At 46.3% G+C, this 18,331-nt stretch overlaps 1 long non-coding RNA gene across 13 annotated transcripts in view; it reads left to right on the top strand.

Annotated features, from left to right (window-relative positions):
* LOC126961609 (uncharacterized) overlaps positions 1–17,896 on the top strand; it is a 205,926-nt gene extending 188,030 nt beyond the window's left edge. For 8 of the 13 annotated variants that reach the window (XR_007728354.1, XR_007728349.1, XR_007728352.1 and 5 more), the window contains 3 exons: positions 13,109–13,244; positions 14,147–14,255; positions 15,972–16,446. This is a non-coding gene — a long non-coding RNA (uncharacterized LOC126961609). Of the gene's footprint in view, positions 1–13,108; positions 13,245–14,146; positions 14,256–15,971; positions 16,467–17,617 lie in introns of those variants that run through there. The other 5 variants (XR_007728355.1, XR_007728359.1, XR_007728357.1 and 2 more) reach the window with 5 other exon arrangements.
* The last annotated feature ends 435 nt before the right edge of the window (positions 17,897–18,331 follow it).

Raw genomic sequence — 18,331 nt, 5'->3', positions numbered from 1 at the left:
TCCAACAAAGCACAGTGTAGAGCAGCTTAACATGTTACCTATGTGCCAAAGTTCCAGAGCAAGAATTCCTGGGTTCTAATCTTGACTCTGTGACGTGACTTTAGACAAGTCACTTAGCTTCTCTGTGACTCACTTTTCTCATGTATAAAATGCTCAGTAACTGTGTATTGACTGTTAAATAAAGGATAATAGTAATACTGAATTCATATGATTGTTAGGATCATTAAATGCCCAAACATTTTATAAAATGATTAGAACATTGCTTGACACATTGTAATTGGCTGCAGATGTGCTTGTCAAAGTAAAATTAAAAGAAAAGTAGTCACTATTATAAGGCTTGGGTTTGCATCTTGATCCCATCATTGGGCCACTTGTGGTATTTAAGCACCACCTTGACCCTTTTACTACTGAGGCTCATGGAGCATGAAACTCCCCCTAAAATCTGTCTCAAAGCAGACACAATGGTGGTTTCTTTTTGACAAAAAAAGGCTCCTTAGAGAACGCTGGCTTGCAAAGGAGGGGCTGTGACCACCAAGTCGTGTCAACAACTGAATGGCCGAAATACCCAAACTTGCCCATGCAAATGGGCTCGCGTGTCTCCTGGCAGCCCCCTTTGAAGGCTCTAGACTTATCTGTGAACTCCTTTTTTGAGAGGGTCTTTCCAACTAGTGGTTTGTTCTTTGACTCCGCTCATACCTTTCTTGCCAGAGAGTGAGAGTGAGAAGGAAGGGCTATTGCCTGAGCTTCTGCCCCTTCTGTGCAGTGAGGGTCAAGATCCTCAGCTAGTGTTTGAGGGGAACCGGTGTAGCCTGGGTCTCTCATTTTCTACCACCCAAGTTGCCACCTCTGTCGAGGTCCCACTCTAATTTGGGCAGCCACTAAGCAATATATTGAAATATACCTTGTTCATGGGTTTAAAGGATCAACTGGTAGGTGTGTCCATTAGCAAATCCCATGGAACCTTCCTTCAAAATATCTGCTCTTTTTACTCCCTACTTACCTTCACCACCAAGGACAGTTCAAACAAAGTTCTGATTTACTTTAGCCTGATTTACTGTAGGAGACTCCTAATCTATCTTCCTGTTTCTACTCTATCCTTCATCCCCCCATTGGCGGCCAGGGAATCCTTTAAAAATGTGAACCAAAGCATGGGACTAAACCACTCAAAATCTTCCCATGGCTCTCATCTCAGATTAAAATCCTAAGTGCCTTCTGTGTCCTCAGTGAACCCCAGGTGCACCCTTCCTCTGCCACTTTCCCCCCTTATTTATCCTACTTTCCACACTGTCCTCCTTGCTGTGGGCCAGACATATCTGAGACCAGTGTGGCTTCAGGGCTTTTGGACATACCATTTTCCTTTTCTGGAACACTCTCTCTTCCTTGCACATCTGCCTGGCTCTCTGCTTAGATGTCAACTCTCAGAGAGGCCTTTTCTGACCACTCCCTTTAAAAGAGTTTCCCCCGCCCCTCATTGCCTATCATTATCTGTAGTACTGATGACTTGTGGATGTTATTACAAATTTGGTTATTTTTTGCATCCTCCAGCAAAATGTAAGCCAAGTGAAGAATGAGGTATTGTTTTGTTCCTCAAGGAATCCACAGAAACCAGAACATTCTGTAGCAGATGATCACTAAATATTTGCTACACTACAAAAAGCCATTTTAGGTTAGAAATAAGGTATAGCTGACACAATTCTAAGCCTGATGTTTCTTGTGAACCTGCTAAATTGGCCCTGAAATCACTTCCCAGAAAGCTCTAGATATGTTATGAACAATGGGAGCAATGCTGGACCAGTGTTTGAGGTTCCAAAGCGAATACATTGAAAATGAAGCTACATGTGACCTGATGAACCTTCTTGCATTTGTTTAAAAATCCTCTTCATCATAATTAGTTCACACTCTGTTTTTCTTGCTTTGTTCCTAGGCACCAGACAAGTCATTCCAAATATGGGGTCTTGGTACCAGTCAGAATGAGGTTCCCATCTGTTCCCATTTGTTTAAAAACAAAATGGTCTTGTTCCTTGATATTCTTTCCAATGAAAGATGGGATATATGACTTTTCCTTGAGTCTGTGCAGGCTTGTGACTGCTTTATGCAGCTCCTGCCTGGTTTTCTGAGCATACTTATTCCAAGGAAAGCACAGAGACTGTCAAGCCAAAGAAGTCCCTGGTGGATGCTCTTGTCTGTAGCCTCAGCTGAGCTCCCGGCATCAGCCAAAAACCCTGAGAGCCACCATCTTGGATGCACATGTAGGCCCTGTGCACTTTCAAAAGTCCATGACCCAGCTGACATCTGACCACAAGGGCATGAGAAACTCCAAGTGAGAACCACCCAGCCAAGCCCATCCCAAATTCTTGACCAAAAAAAAATCATGCAACATAAAACAATTATTGTTTTACAACACTGTTTTGCAGTAAATATGTAATCTGCAATAGTAATGAGAACCCCACCCTAACTCTTCCTCCTACGTACTAGGTAATCATGAGCAAAACCTTTTCTTAACACTCTGGGCATCAGATTTCTCATCTATAAGTTAAGAGTGATAACATATATTGATGTGGTTGTTGTTTTTAGCAAAAGCAAGTTTTGTCCAAAACCTAGCATGCTTCTCCACACAAACGATATTTTCTCAAATTTAAGATGCCTTCTTTTGTATGACTCACACTTAATTCATGTGCACTGAGAAAGAAATGCTTCCAATTAAACTACTGCGTTACTGTATGCCACTGGTGGTAGGACACATACCTATTTTGGAGATGTTGAAATTTGAAAAAATATATGTCTTAGCATCTTTGATTTAAAGACTGGTTAACATAAGCACCTAGCTAAGCCCGGGCAAAATACAAGATCCCCAAGATTAGAGTTTGTGACGTGTAAGAGGGGACGTTAAAGCAAAGGTACCTTTGTATGAACGTCTCCAATCTGCCATTCCGTTTCATACAATAAAACACAAAGATTAGTACAGACATCCTTGTGGTCCAGACAGAAAGTGCCTTCCTTGTCAGCTGTCAAATGGTTAGAATTCAAATGACATCATGTCACAGTTATTTAGCCAAAATGTATTTTGCAAAAGGGATGAAGTCAGATCCCTAAATCTGGCTATGAGTCGATAAGTTGTTTTCAGCAGTAACTCATCCCTAGTAATAGTCCAAGCCCCGTTTCTCTTTGATTCTTGAGAATTTCCTTTTTTTAGGACATGAACTAGTAGTTCCTTGAGTATTCCAGCCAATGGGCAGAAGGGGTCTAGGCAGTGGGCAAAAGGATGACACAGGGAGACCCAGGGCCACATCCAGTGGGACAGAAACATAAGCATCAGCTTCCTAGCAGGCTTGATGCTAAGTGTTCACATGGAGGTCTGCAGTTAGTACAGCTGCCCAGAGTGCTGCTATGCTAATGCTCATGTGAAAGGAAAACCCACTTCAGGACCAGAGAGGTTAAGTCTCTTCCCCAAAGTCACACAGCTGATTATGTCAACTAAGACCATCAGACACCAGAGCCTGTACTTATACCCATAGCACTATACTAACCAGAATGTTTGCAAAGACACAGAAATAGTTCATAAGAGGCTCCAACAAGCCCAAAGCTCAACCACAACAGCTGTCTTGTCAGCTTTACGTAAACAGAATTTCTTTTAATCCATACCATCTTACTTTGTTCAGTATGGGTTTTCCGATAAGGCCGTTCTGACCTCCTCCTCTTTCTGGTGAAAACCAAAACATCCTTCAAGACCCAGCTCAAATGGGATAGCTTAACTCCTTGTTCCTACAGGGTGGCCCCTGGCTGCATTTGGCTCCAGCATATTGTCCCTGCGGCGGCAAGGCTGGCTGCCCTGGAATTGTTGGGAGTGGTTTCTGTTGATTACTCCTATTGGACTGGAAGTTCCTTGAGGTTCTAGAGTTAGACTGAGTTTGAATTCCATCTCTATGACTTACAGCTGTGTCCTTGGACAAATGTCTTAGCTTTCCTGAGCTTTAAGTTTCCTATCTACTTCTCAGAAATGTCATAATGCAGCGTCTTTGCTTAGATTGCACGGTCACTGCTCAGTATTGTTTACTGTTGTGATTGGCACTTGTGGAGCACCTTTGTGCATGATCTCAGTCTTCAACAGCCCTCTGAGGTAGGGGTTTCACTGCCACCCTCTTTTCACAGATGAGGAAACTGAGGTGAAACCTCTTGCCCATGGTTCCACAGCTCAGATGTGACAAAACTGGGCTGTAACTGTACCTTTTTAAACTCCCTTCCCTCGATGGAATCCCAGTGAAAGCCTCCATGAACTGATTTCCAAGGATGTTTTGTCATGTATCAGTCTCTTTAGATGTGTGTTAATTCAGTTCTTAATTTTCCACTCATTTGTGTCTAGGTGACATTATCCTAGTTTGTAGGAAAACGATGCTGCAACCAGCTTTGTCTCTGTAAACTGTAGTTGTTTACACATTTCTAGCGTCTGGCAATAATGTGTCCCTCCACCTGGCTCTTATGGGTGGCAGATTATTAACACCGCAACTGCCCGTTTAGTTAATGAATCAAAAACATGGGTCACTCTCATTATTGGCCTTGAAAAGCTCAAGCAAACTCCTAAGTAAAACTAAGGGCCCAGCTCATTCTCCAACCCAAAGAATGCCAGGGCCACTCCTGCCATTTACTTTGAATGATTGACTCACCAAGATTTTTGCTGGTTTTCTGTGTTGCTGCACTCATTTTTTTTTTTTTTTTTTTGAGGTGGAGTCTCGCTCTGTCTCCCAGGCTAGAGAGCAGTGGAGAGATCTTGGCTCACTGCAACCTCCGCCTTCTGCCTCCCAGGTTCAAGCATTCTCCTGCCTCAACCTCCCGAGTAACTGGGATGACAGACATGTGCCACCACGCCCGGCTAATTTTTGTATTTTTAGTAGAGACAGAGTTTCACCATGTTGTCCAGGGTGGTCTCGAACTCCTGACCTCAAGTGATCTGCCCACCTCGGCCTACTAAAGTACTGGGATTACGGGTGTAAGCCACCGTGCCCAGCAGCTACTTGGTTTTTTCCCTCAAGACGTAACAGTTAAATTCTGCAAACAAAACAAAACAAGTTTGATTTTATTTGCCCGAGAATATTCTGAGTAAGCCGAACAAGATCCATTACTAAATCAAGCAGCCCCCTCAGCAAGGTAAGTGCCCTGTTTGGCAGAATGGTGGAAATCTTCCTGTCTAAGTGTGGATCTGGTGAAAGCGCATGGGCTTAGCCAGGGGCCAAGGTTCATTCACGGTCCCAGCTGCCAGTGCAGACTGCCAGTGACAGACACACTCAGGGCTTCAGCAACGTCCTTGCTGGTTTACCTTCACCTTCAGCAGCACCAGAGGAGTTGGTCTTACCCGACGTGGAGAAAGATGTCGGTGCAGGGGTTGGGGGATGGAGCTAATATTATTGAAAGGCTACTTTGTGCCAAGCACTGAGCGAGGTTCCCCATTTGCAGGTATTCGGGGATTGTCTACCCACTTACTATTGTCAACTTCTAGTTTCTTTCCATTGTCTGCAGAGAAGATGCTGTGCATGACTTCAGTCCTTTGAAAATTATTGAGGTTATTTTATGGCTCAGTGTCCTGTGACGAATGTTGCACAGGCACCTGAAAAGAATGTGTCCTCTGCAGTTTGGGGATGGAGTGTTCCATAAATATTAACTGTGAAAGGTCCAGTACTCAGCCTGGTATAGACTCACTGTTCAAGAAAAGCTTGTTCTTTCATTTATTGCCGTGATTACCAGATAAACCCACAAGCAAGAGGCTATTTTGCTAGTTGTGTAGGCCAGTGGTTTCTGGAGAGAATGTAGTCTTCACTCTGCGGTGAGTTCAGAGGAGGAGAGAAGGAAAAAGTCCGCGTGGGTGAGAAGGCACTGCCAGGCCCTGACCCCAGGAGGCAGGTGCTGTGCCAGCTTGTCCTCCATGTGGCCCAAATAAGAAGAAAAGGCCAAGAACTCTAAACATATCGTCAAGGGAAAATAGCTTCAGGTTTGCTGGAGGGAGGGAAATTTACCCTTGGAAACGAGAGAAGCTATACGCGATAAGACCCCTCCTCTTCAAGCACTCAGGCAAAACTGATCTGATCAGAGACCTACTGTCTTAGTCCATTTTGGCTGCTACAACAGAACACTGTAAGACTAAGTCAACTTCTCTCAGTTCTGGAGGCTTGGAAGTCCAAGATCAAGGTACTGACAGATTCTGTGTTTGGTGAAGGACCATTTCCTCGTTCATAAATGATTGCTTTTTTGCAGTGTCCTCATGTGAAGGAAAGGGCAGGAGAGCTCTCTGAGGTCGCTTTTACAATGGTACTAATCTCAATCATGAGGAGGGCTCCACTGTTGTGACCATCACCCCCCAATAATGGTACCAATCCCAATCATGAGGAGGACTCCACTGTCGTGACCATCACCCCCCAAAGGCCCCACCTCCCAACCATTACCCTGGAGGTTAGAAGTTCAGCGTATGAATTTTGGGAGGACACACATGTTTGGTCTATAACTGGGACGCAAGGATTCAACATTGCCGCTGCCCTTCTGGACTTTGCAGACCATGAGGGTGTACAGATGATTAAACACACAGTTATGCAGAGCAGGGTGGGGAGGTCATAATTGGAAAAGTATGTCGAGATTAGAAGAAAATCGTTCTTTCTTTGTTTCTCCCTCTCTCTTTCTCTGTTACACACATTTGCAGACAAACCAGGAGGATTTCCACAGGGAAGCTGAAAGGGGAAAACAACAGGATCCTATCTATAAGCCTATTAGAAACCGTTAGAGAGTGATTTCATGAAGAGTAAGGAACTTGTGAGTTCGCTAGGGCCTCAACCACTAGGATCAGAAATGCTTGGAACATTTTTTTGTACCATAAACCCTTTCGGCAGACTAGAGAAGCTATGGACACCTTTTCAGAATAATGCTTTTAAAATGCATATAACAAAGTCCTCGGATTTTATTTCAAAAGATTGCAGAGAAAACCAATTATGTTGAATTCAGTTCTATGCGTGGGCCTTCCCCTCCACCTCACTCCGTCTATGGGACAGGGACCTGGATGCTTATGGAGTAGTAGGGAGATATTTTGCAGATAAAGAAAAAAGTCTTTCCCAGGGCCAGCAGTTTTCTATATTGATGGAATTCGTTACCTCCAAGGAGGGCCTGACGGGAGGTTTTACTTTCAAATACGTTTGGGTAACTCCACAGAAGACTGTCTTTACCCGCCTTTGGTGAACTTACGGTTTCTGTTTCTTTTCTCAAAAGACTATGTGTCCAGACTTCCAGAGAGCAGACATATTGATGCAGTCGAATTGCCCACCTTTCACATTTCCCTTATTGTTCCATGGATGGAGTATAATAAATTGGCAATTAATGGAAGAGAAAAGGTAAAGCCTGACTTTGATGGGGGGCTGAGTCATCAGAGAATGTGTTTCTTACGGAGCCATCGGTCTCTTGTTAGGCTTTGGAATCCTCTTTGGGAGTTCACCAAACAGAGAGTGCAGCCCAGGAGGATAGGGGGCTGAGGAGAAGTCAGAGGTTCAGGGAGGACCCGTGTCATATTCTGGGAGATAGCAGGGTCTGTGGCTCCCGTGAGATCAGACACCAGTTATGAAGGAACTACTGGCAGACACTTTGCTCATTAATGTCACCCTCCATGCTCATTACCACCCTAGGACCTGGGGTCCCCACCATACCACTGAGACAACAGTTGCTAAGCATAGTTAATCCAAGATCATCCAGCGAGCAGCAGTGGAGCTAAGATCTGATTCCACTTAATCTAGGCTCCTAAATATATATATATATATATATATATATATATATATATATATATATATATATATATATATATATATATGTTTTTTTCTATTGCCACATGCCCAGCGGCCTCCCTGTGTCATGGAGGTCGTGGGTGCAGCTTGTGGGGTCAGGTTGCCGGGTTTCTATTCCAGCTCCTCTATTTAAATAGCTCGGTGATCCCAGGTCAGTTCCTGATCCTCCTCTGTAAAATGGGAATAATTTTTTCACCTTTCCCATGGACTTTCCTGGAGGATTAAAGGGAGAATGTGTCTAAAGCTCTGAGCACACGTGCCTGGCATGTGAGTGCTCCTTAAATGTTAGTTACTGTGATGATTATTAGCCCAGCAGGACAGGGAGGAGTGTTAGGTCCCTGGGGCGCGATCACTCCTCTGTTTACTCCTCAGATTGTCCCGGCCTGGCAGGCATTCATGAGTTTGTTTTTCCTGTCCCAAGGTTGCCCCGGTGCTCTGCAGTGACCGGCAGGGCTGAGATGATTACACAACCTGCACTCTTGGCCAAGTCCGGCACTGGTCCTGGCTGTTGGCTAAGCCTGTGCTGCTGTGGGTGAGGGAATCACTCCTCTCCAGCTGGCTTTCTCACGCTGGAGAAGCCTGACCTTTATTCAGAATCATCCTCCAGTGCCTGCATCACACAGCACCCTGGCTCACCTGCCCCTCCCCCAACATGTCCTTTACATTCTCATCTGGGGACATAATGGGGCTCCGGTGTCCCCAAGACAGCTGCTTCTCCCTTCTTCTTCATTCTTGATAACTCTCTGTTCTCCAGAGGTGCTGCTTAGACTCTAGAGGGATACATGAAAGGGCGGTAAGGTGACAAAGAAAACAGCTGGGTTCAATCCTGGCTGCATACTCAGTGTGGGACAGAACAACTGCTCTACCTTTAAAGTTATATATCAGGATAATATACAGTATTTCATTTATATATACATACATTTATAATAAGTAATACATTTTTGTAAAGTTGTGAGGATGGTAAAAGCTTAGCCCAGTGCCTGGCACCCACAGGTGCCAGCTGGCATCATTAGCAGTCATAGGAAAACTCAGGGTATGTCTCCATTCCAGGCTTTGTGGCCTGTGGGTCTCAGTGTCCCCGTTGTCCTGTGGGGTTGCTGAAAGCTGTCCTCATAAGGTTGTGAGGGTGGGAATATGAGAGGAGTTTGAGAAAGCCGAAGCCCACCAGGTCAACAACTGGACTGAGCTCTCCCCTTGTCCCCTGGGCCGTATGCAATCTTTGGGCCTGGTGGTGACACCTACCCCTCCATCCCACCGGGCGGACCCAGCTGACCCTCCCAGTGCAGGGGCTGGGAAGCTGCAAAGAACCCTTAAGCTCAGAATTTCCAGCTGTCAGCAAGTCCCCCTGCCGTGTCTCATTTATTTTTCTCTGTCTCCTTTTCCATCTCCCCTTCCAGCACCTTCTGAAACTCTCTAGTCTTGTACTACCAACACACCAACCTTTGCTTAATTGTCATATCAGACAGATGGCCCAGGTGTCTCCAGCTCCCTGAAGCTCTTCCCTTCCCCTTCCCTGGGCAGGGGCCTCAGGCCTTCCTCTGACTGATCCAGCCCACCTCCCAGTGTCCATACTATTAGGTTGCAGATCGCAATTACTTTTGCAGCAACCTAATAACTTTTGCACAGCCAAGAGATCTGCCATCTACTCAGTCTTCCCTCCTGCTCTCTGGGGCTTTATTTTTTCTGTTCTTTCTGTTTCTTGCTGCCCGTGGTGCCCCCACCTCCTGTGGCTGAAATTCTGCCCTCTCCTATCCTGCCCAGATGCCTCTTCCACCAAGCTTTTTCAACTGCCACATCTGGAATAATACTTGTATGCAACTTTAAGATCTCTCTTTCTTTTTTGATCTTTTCTTTTCTTTTCTTTTCTTTTTTTCTATTTTGGTTATTTGCTGCCATGTTCCTTAAAGAAAAGAGTCTACCCTCACAATGACTAAGCAGCTTGGATCATGGAAAGAGCTTGGGCTTCTCTCCACACTTCTGTTCTCCCATCAGTAAAATGGGGATAAGCATTGTAAATAACCAGCCCTCTTAAGAGTTTCTGTAAGGCTTGGCCGGGCACAGTGGCTCACGCCTGTAATCCCAGACCTTTAGGAGGCCAAGGCGGGTGGATCACCTGAGGTCAGGAGTTCAAGACCAGCCTGGCCAACATGATGAAACCCCATCTCTACTAAAAATACAAAAATTAGCCAGATATGGTGGCAGGTGCCTGTAGTCTCAGCTACTCCAGAGGCTGAGACAGGAGAATCGCTTGAATCCAGCAGGCGGAGGTTGCAGTGAGCTGAGATCGCGCCATTGAACTCCAGCCTGTGGGACAAGAGCGAGACTTCAACTCAAAAAAAAAGAGTTGTTGTAAGGCTTGAAGGAGGCCTTTGGCATGAATATCACCTGCCTCAGGGCTCTGCACATTTTTTTCTTTTTTTGAGACAGAGTCTAGCCCTGTCACCCAGGCTGGAGTGCCACGGCGTCATCTCGGCTCACTGCAACCTCTGCCTCCCAGGTTCAAGCGATTCTCCTGCCTCAGCCTCCTAAGTAACTGGGATTACAGTCGCACACCACCATGCCCAGTTAATTTTTGTATTTTTAGTAGGCACGGGATTTCACCATGTTGGCCAAGGTGGTCTCAAACTTCTGACCTCAGGTGATCTGCCCGCCTTGGCCTCCCAAAGTGCTGGGATTACAGGTGTGAGCCACTGCGCCCTGCCAGCTCTGCACATTTTGAGGAACCAATGAATAAATGATTGAATGATTGAATGGATAAAGGCCTTTACTGTTCTACTTGAAGTTGTCAAAATGGATAGGTTTTTGCTATAGCCCTCACCACCCCTCCTAATGCCACATCAGCAGCATGGCATATGCACCTGCAAACCCAGACTCTGCATCAGGTTGCCAGGTCACCTAAATGACAGCTGTGAATTCTTCTAGAACAGGAGTCAGCAAACTATGATCCACAAGTTAAATGCAGTCTACTGCCTGTTTTTGTACAGTTTGCACACTAACCATCCTTAGATGGTTGCTACATTTTAAAATGATTTTTACATAGAAAATGTTACATTTTTCAATGTAAATGTAAATTAAATGCAAATAGAAACATTTACATTTTTACATGTTTAAATTAAAAAATCACAGGAAGTATAATTTTATAGCATGAAAATTATAGGAAAATCTAACATTAGCATTTATAAATAAAGTTTTATTGGCACACAACTATGCTCATTCATTTATGTATTATCTACACAAGCTATAGTTGGTGTGTGCAGAGCTTTCACTCAATGATGGCACAGTTGAGTAGTTTCAACAGAGATAGGATGGCCCACAAAACCAAAATATTTACTACTTGGCCCATTACAAAAACATTTTGTGCTGATCCTTGGTCTATGAAACAGGAGCAATGACGAATACCTGCCCATCGTGTGTGGGTAAAATGTTAACATGCTTGATATCTAGTGGGCACTCAAGAAAGGTTTTTTCTTCTACTCTGTGTTCCTCCTTGTCTTCATTCCCTTTCACAGAGCGTTCTTTTATTTTGGGGTCCAAGCCATGTAAAACCATAAGAAAAAGGATAGCAGGGAGACTCTGAACCACTGCCATGCCCATACCCAGCCTCAAAACAGCAGAGCTGTGTTTGTCAGCTCCACCTTCCTGCTCCAGAGCCTCCCCCAGACCTCTCAGTCTATGGGACTGTTGGTGGACAGGCAGAGTTTAAATCCATTGCGTCTTTTGCATCTCTTGGTTCCAGACGTGGATGGGGCGAGCCCTGCATGGCCTGCCCCCGAGAGCGCTTTTATTAGTTTTATCTGTGGCTTGACAGCTTCCACTGCATCTTTTCTTGCTTTGGGCATTAAAACTTGGGTTGCTGTTGCGTAAAAGATTGCAGCTGCAGTTTAGCTTGGCTGAAAATGAGATGCAGCCTCTGGGCTGAAATTGAGGGTCCTGATTCTGCTTTGAGAGATGGTATGGCACCCTGAAAAGAACCGAGATTTGGAATCTGGGCTGGAATCCCAGCTGTGCCCCTCACAAGTTCTAGGATTCGTACCTTTTTCTTTTTCTGAAAAGTGGAGGTGATGCTTTTTCCTGGGGTGGGGGTGGGGTGTTGGCAGGGTTCTCCACCATGTAAGCTTGAGGGAGCAGGGTTTTGTCTTTTTCTGTACTGAAGCCCAGCTTCTAGAACAGTGCCTGGCCTGGAGTGAGCACTCAGCAAATACCTGCCTTAGAAAGGAGATTAAAAGATGTAGAGTTCCTGGCACACGATAGAATCTCATTAAGTGGTCACATTGCCATTGTCTGTACTCGACCAGGAATTGGCACACTATGGCCCACAGCCTGTTTTTGTAAATAAAGTTGTATTGGAACATAGCAATGTCCATTTCTTTACATATTGTCTGTGGCTGCTTTCCTGCTGTAGTGGGGGAGTGGAATCGTGAGGCAGACCTGTGCCCTGCCGAGCCTAAAATATATACTGTCTGGCTCTTTACAGCAAAACTTTGTGGTTTCTGCTCTGAATGTCAGGGTGACCCTGTTTGAGGATGATCACGGATTTCATTTTCCCTTGTTTGTTAGTGTTGCGGTCAGTCACAGGTGAAAACAAGGAACCAGCTTGAGGTACGCATTCTTGATGCTCTTTCTAAGATATTTATGGAGGCTTTTCTTTTCCATTCCAATTCCACCACACTCTTTCGGCATGGTCAGAACTGGCTTCTTTGTGCCCTCCAGATCTCATATGTAAGATGGTGTTACTTTCATTTCTATGTAAAAAGAAACTCAACCCACCTGTCAATTGCTGGTATATGCATTAGGGATTAACCATGAGTCCTGCAACAAGTAGGCTCAGGGCACAGAGGACATGAGTTAAGATAAAAAAGAAAACCAACCAGGTGCAACTGTGCTTTGTAATATTATAGAATAGAATGCTGGTGGGGTACAGGAAGGAGTCCACTGTGTTTGTGGGGCACAGGGTACATAAGATTCTGATTTACTTTTCCATCATGGTGAATGGCATGATCTTAGACACCTTAGTTAGCTTTATTCAAACTCAGTTTTCCAATCTGTAAAATGGCAACATTCACTATATGTTGTCAATCTCTTTGATGGACAGGGCCCACAGTTAGGAGCCTCTCGAGACCCTGGTGTCTAGAGCGGTGAAGGAGAGCTTTCTGGAATGAGTGAACATGTGTCAGATGCTCTAAGGTCCTCATTAGAAGGGTGCCCTGTCCCCTGTACCAGCTGAGCAAGGTGGGTGGGCCACCATCCTGCTGCCATTTTATAGTCAGTGGATCTTTTTTTCTTTTTCTCTTTCTCTCCAGAAGGACAGAATAATGGGCTCCAGATTCGCAAGCCCCACCAAGAGGATCACCCCAGGAACCCTTGGAGGCTGAGGAATTCACTGAGGCTAGTGCATCTCGAGACTCAGGATGAAGACCCAACTTGGGGCTGTCAAAGGTGCAACCTGCCAGCTGAGACCTCCAAGGGTCGAGCCCGGGCCCCTTTGCCTTGTTCATGGCTTAGGCCAGTGCTTAGCATATAGTAAACAACTTGTAAATGTTTATGAGAGGATGTGTGGGGGGTCATCCCTTCGGAATGGCACACTGTCCATTATCATTGTCCTCAGAGGCTCCAGCCTCAGGTGCTTCTTAAACTTCGATGGGAATGATGGCAGCAGGTGGGTCCAGGGCTCAGCACGAGAGCTCACAGCAGGCTGTGCTCCACCCCACGCAGGCCCCCAGTCTTGCCATGTTTCCTCTGCCTCACCAGGCTGGCCTAGAAACTGCTTCCAACTGAAGCCAGCCAACATGCCTGCCCCTAACCACACCTGCAACTCTAGGGTCACCGTTAGTCTAGATTAGGGGCCCTTAAACTGTAGCCTTTGCCAGGCATGGTGGCTCATGCCTGTAATCCCAGAACTTTAGGAGGCCGAGGCGGGTGGATCACTTGAGGTAGGAAGTTCGAGACCAGCCTGGCCAACATGGCGAAACCCCGTCTGTACTAAAAATACAAAAATTCGCCAGACATGGTAGCGCACACCTGTAATCCCACCTACTTGGAAGACTGAGGCAAGAGAATCGCTTGAACCTAGGAGGTGGAGGCTGCAGGGAGCTGAGATCACACCACTGAACTCCAGCCTGGGCAACAGAGTGAGACTCCCTCTTAAAACAAACAAACAAACAAACAAAGAAACACTACAGCCTTTGGGCTAAATCTGGTCAGTGTTCTGTGCTTGTAAGAACTCTGAGTTAAGAACAATTTTTACGTCTCTCTAAAGGGTTGAAGAATACAAAAAGAATATTTAACAGAGACCATCTGGCTAGCAAAGCCTAAAATATTGACCCTCTGGTCCTTTACAGAAAATGTGTGCCGGTCACTGGACTGGGCAGTGCCGACCGCACCCCGGGCTCCCTGTGAAAATTTCAACCATACACACTCATCTCCTTTCTCTTATCAACACTGAGGCAGGTGAGATTATCATTCCTTGTAAACATGGAGAAACTAAGGCACAGAGAGGCTTAACTCATTTACCTGAGAATCTATTAAGTAACAGAGCCAGGGTTCCAACCCAGGCAGTCTAGCTTCAGAGTCCATACCTCCTAGCTGCACTCTGGGCCATCAGCGTAGGGACGAGCTTCAGACAAGAACTCCCCTCTTAGTTTCCGCCCTATCCTGCCCCACAGCCAGTGGACAGGCATTTTGCACCCCAGCCTCCCCCAGCCAGCTCCTCCTCAGAGATTTCCTGCAGGGACTTAGACGGGGCTCTGGGACCACCCTCCTTTTCTGCCCCACCCGGCACCTGGAACTCTGCTTGATCCTGCTCCCTCTAAGGCTGGACACGTCTCCATGAGCCAGGCCTGAAGTTGTTCCCCTCTCTGGACCTCAGGACCTCCCTTCCTAGGAGCAATTCCTGTATCCCCTATCCTCTCTGCCTTCCCCTCTTCCCACCATGTCCTTCCAATAAGGGGCTGGATTTGTAGTGTGCAGCCTTGGGAACAGGGTTGGGCTCAGGGATTGGGAGCAGAGGCCCAGGGCTCTGACTGACCCTCTGTCATCCCCAGGAGGAGAAGCTGCTGTATTTAGAGTGTCACAAAGAATAGTGTTGGAGGCTTCAGAAACCACGGGAGATTCTGAACTTCTAGGCTAAGCAGATGGGATGGTGCCTCTGTGATCAACAGGCCTGGTAGAGGGAGGCATGAGGGGGTGAGAATGGAAAGACAGCTGCCAAGGGGAACAGAGAGCTTTTCAAGTCACCGTTGTCCCCTCCCCACCTCACCATCAGGGCTAAGACTAAACCTAACCATCCGGTTGCAGCCCCTCGGCCCTGGGGATGGAGATTAGTGTGCATAGAATGAAGGTACAGAGGCCATGTTCTGGCTGTGTGACCTTGCACAGGTTGCATAACACTCTGTGCCTCACTTTACTCATTTTTAAAATGATGAAGATGATAACTACCTGGCAGGGTCTTATATTAGAGATAATACGGTTCCCAGCACTTTGTAAGCACTCGGTGTGAAATTGTCTTCTGCTGCTTCCCTTCATCAGTCCACCCCTCCTCTGCAGAGGTTTCCTCCATGCTGAGCAAGCTGGCAGTAACTAAGGCCCTGCTGGGCGCATCCCTAGTGCCTTCTGCCCAGGCCTCGGGACCCCCAGGGATCCTGGCCCCTGTGGACAGGGACTTTTGTGCTCTCCTTCACTGTTACCAGCAAGAGTGAGTCCTGCACTGAATTTCCATGGATCATTGTTTGCTAACATTTGTGTGTGAGTTACCGTCTAGAAAGCAGCTTTTCTGGCCTTTTCCCATTAATTTCACGAAAGTTATCTTCCTTTGCCGTTACTGCAGTCCTGTGAGAGGTTCATTACCCCATTTTACAAACAACTAATGCTCCCAGATGAAGTGACTCCCCTGGGGTCGCCTAGCTAAGCAGTGGAGAGTGGGTCTCCCACCCGGCCCTCTCACTGTGACTCCTGTTCTCCGCGTCATTGCATATGGCGACATGCGGGTCACGTTTTCACACATCCCTGGCTGATATGGAATGGTGAGCTTCTCCTGGGTCTTCCGAGGAGGGATGCTTTCAGGGGTGTTTTGGAATGAAGGCAGTGGAGGCCAAGAGACCTCTAGGTCAAAGCCAGGCAGGAGGGTCCTCTCAGGGACCCAGCCAACAAGTTGCATTTCTCCCTCAGAGGCTTGAAGAGGCAGAACACCCGAGAGGAGTCTGGGGCCACCACCCAGCGTCACTGGGAAAACGGCAGCAGGAAATGTCCTCTCACCTGCGTGCTCCGCCTCTGTCCACGCCTTCCCTCCTTCTGGAAGCCTTGCCTGACCACTGGCCTGCCCCTTCTATGGGAATCGCTGCTGACCTTGCAGCTCACTGTAGACTTATATGTATGCAGAAATATAATTTTAATTACTTTTGTATTGCTCCAAGAGTGATACCGAATCACAACAGAAAATTTAAATAAACAAACTAGCCAAATTAATACAAGCAATCACCCCAGTCAAATACACCCAGCTCACATTTTGATGTAAAATCTTCCAGTACATTTCCTATGTACATATATATTTTTAGGAAGGAGATTATATTTTACATGCTGTTTTCTAAAACGTTCTTTTAAAACTGTGTCATAAACATTTTTCCTTATAATCAAATCGTCTTCTACAACGAAATTTGCTAATGAATTTTTTTTTTTTTATCATGGTCACTGTTGTGTTATGTATATCTTAGTTTAGCATCCTCAGTTACATTGTAAGCATTTTAAGGACTCAGTTTCCCCAGCCAGCCTCAGGGTGGGTTTGTTCATTGATTGATGGCTGTGTGGGGTGCAGGAGGGAAGTAGAAAGTGAGTGAGATTTGGGTAAGCAAAACTGGGTTTAAATGCTGAGTTTGCAAATTCCATAAATTTCTGCTTCCCTCCCTCCCTCCCTCCCTCTCTCCCTCCCTCCCTTCCTTCCTTCCTTCTTCCAGCCTTCCTTCCTCGCTCCCTCCATTCCTCCCTCCCTTCCTTCCCTCCTTGCTGAAACAAATGCCTTGTTAGATATTTTATATACTCATGTAAATATGCACTCATTTAAATATCATGTGGGCACCTCCTCTGAGTGGCCCTGAGCTTGGTTCTGGGGATGTGGCACTGCACAAGAGAAACCAGGTCTCTGCTCTCATGGAGCTTGATGCATCCAGTTGGGGGCACAGACCCAAATCAAGCCAACAGACAAAACCTAAGCAGGCCACTAACTTGTGTTTAAGTACAACATCCACATGGACGGGAATGAGAATTACAGGGGACCACACTTGAACTGGGGTCCAGCAAAGCCCTCTCTGGGGAGGTGACAGTCAAGCCCAGACCTAAAGAAGCCTGCTGCAGGGAGGATGGAAAAGACGTTCTGACGAAGCCCTTGAGATCGGGAAGGCTTTGGCTTAGATGAGGAACTTCAGTTGGTCATCCCCTCTCTCATCCATCCTATTGAAACCACCTTTGCAAAAAGTATATCAGTGAGAAAATTATTTGCAAAAAATTTTCAAAAGGTATATCAGTGAGAAAATTATAACAGCAAGCTGAGCTAACCCAACCTCCATCTTGCCTTTCCCTTAATTATTCCTGGGCTATTGGGTCAAGCTAACTTTAGAAGATATTTAGGCTACGGTTTAAATGATAATAGGCCTTGCCCAAAACTCAACCACTTTTGTAAAGCTAATAGGGGACCATCAGGGTGTGGGGAGAAGAGCCTGAATCCTACTAAGGTGCAGACATTATTCCGGTGGTTATAAGATATGCAACTTTCCCAATACAACACTACTATTATAGATTGGCCTTTTGCGATATCTTTCCAGGTTTTTTGCATATTTGACACCCGTGGCTCCACCTGGACCTGATGGCTCCACCCAGAAGCAATTCATCCCCACAGGAGGACAGCTTCAACCCATTACCATTTCCTCTCTGCCCCAACCAATCAGCAGCAAGCACCTGTTACCTGTCCACCCCCACCCCTTCCCCCAAACTGCCTTTGAAAAATCCCTAACCTATGAGCTTTGAACAAGATGATATGAGTACGAACTCCATCTCCCATGTGGCGTGGCTGGCCTCGTGTCTATTAAATTCTTTCTCTACTATAATGCTATGGTCTTTCTTTATGCAGTGGGCAGGAATAACCCCTTGGGTGGTAACAAATCTGGGGTCTCATGTGGGATTGTACTCTTGGCTACCTGTGCATGGTTCGGTAGCCCCTCGCTGGCAACGGACCTGGAGGCCAGCCCAAGCGGCTGCCTAGTTCTCCTGGCAGAGAGATGGGGGCTGACTCTGGCACCATCTCTAGCGGCGGGACACTGCTGACCACGGTGCATGGATGCAGTGGGCAGGAAGAATCCCTTGGGCAGTCACGCTACCTATCCAGTCCATCTGTCAAATGTATCCAGACTATGACCTCCTCTCATTTCTTGGTCAAAGCCACCATCATTCCTGCCTGGAATTTTTGCAACAGCCCCTGGGTTGGTCTCCCAGCTTCTGCCTTTGCCTCTCAATCTGTCCTCAAAACAGCAGCCTGGGCG

Source organism: Macaca thibetana, chromosome 8, assembly GCF_024542745.1.
Source record: "Macaca thibetana thibetana isolate TM-01 chromosome 8, ASM2454274v1, whole genome shotgun sequence".
In the NCBI taxonomy this organism is placed as follows: domain Eukaryota; kingdom Metazoa; phylum Chordata; class Mammalia; order Primates; family Cercopithecidae; genus Macaca; species Macaca thibetana.
The sequence above is the reverse complement of the archived record's forward strand: the minus strand, read 5'-3'. Positions and strand labels throughout refer to the sequence as shown.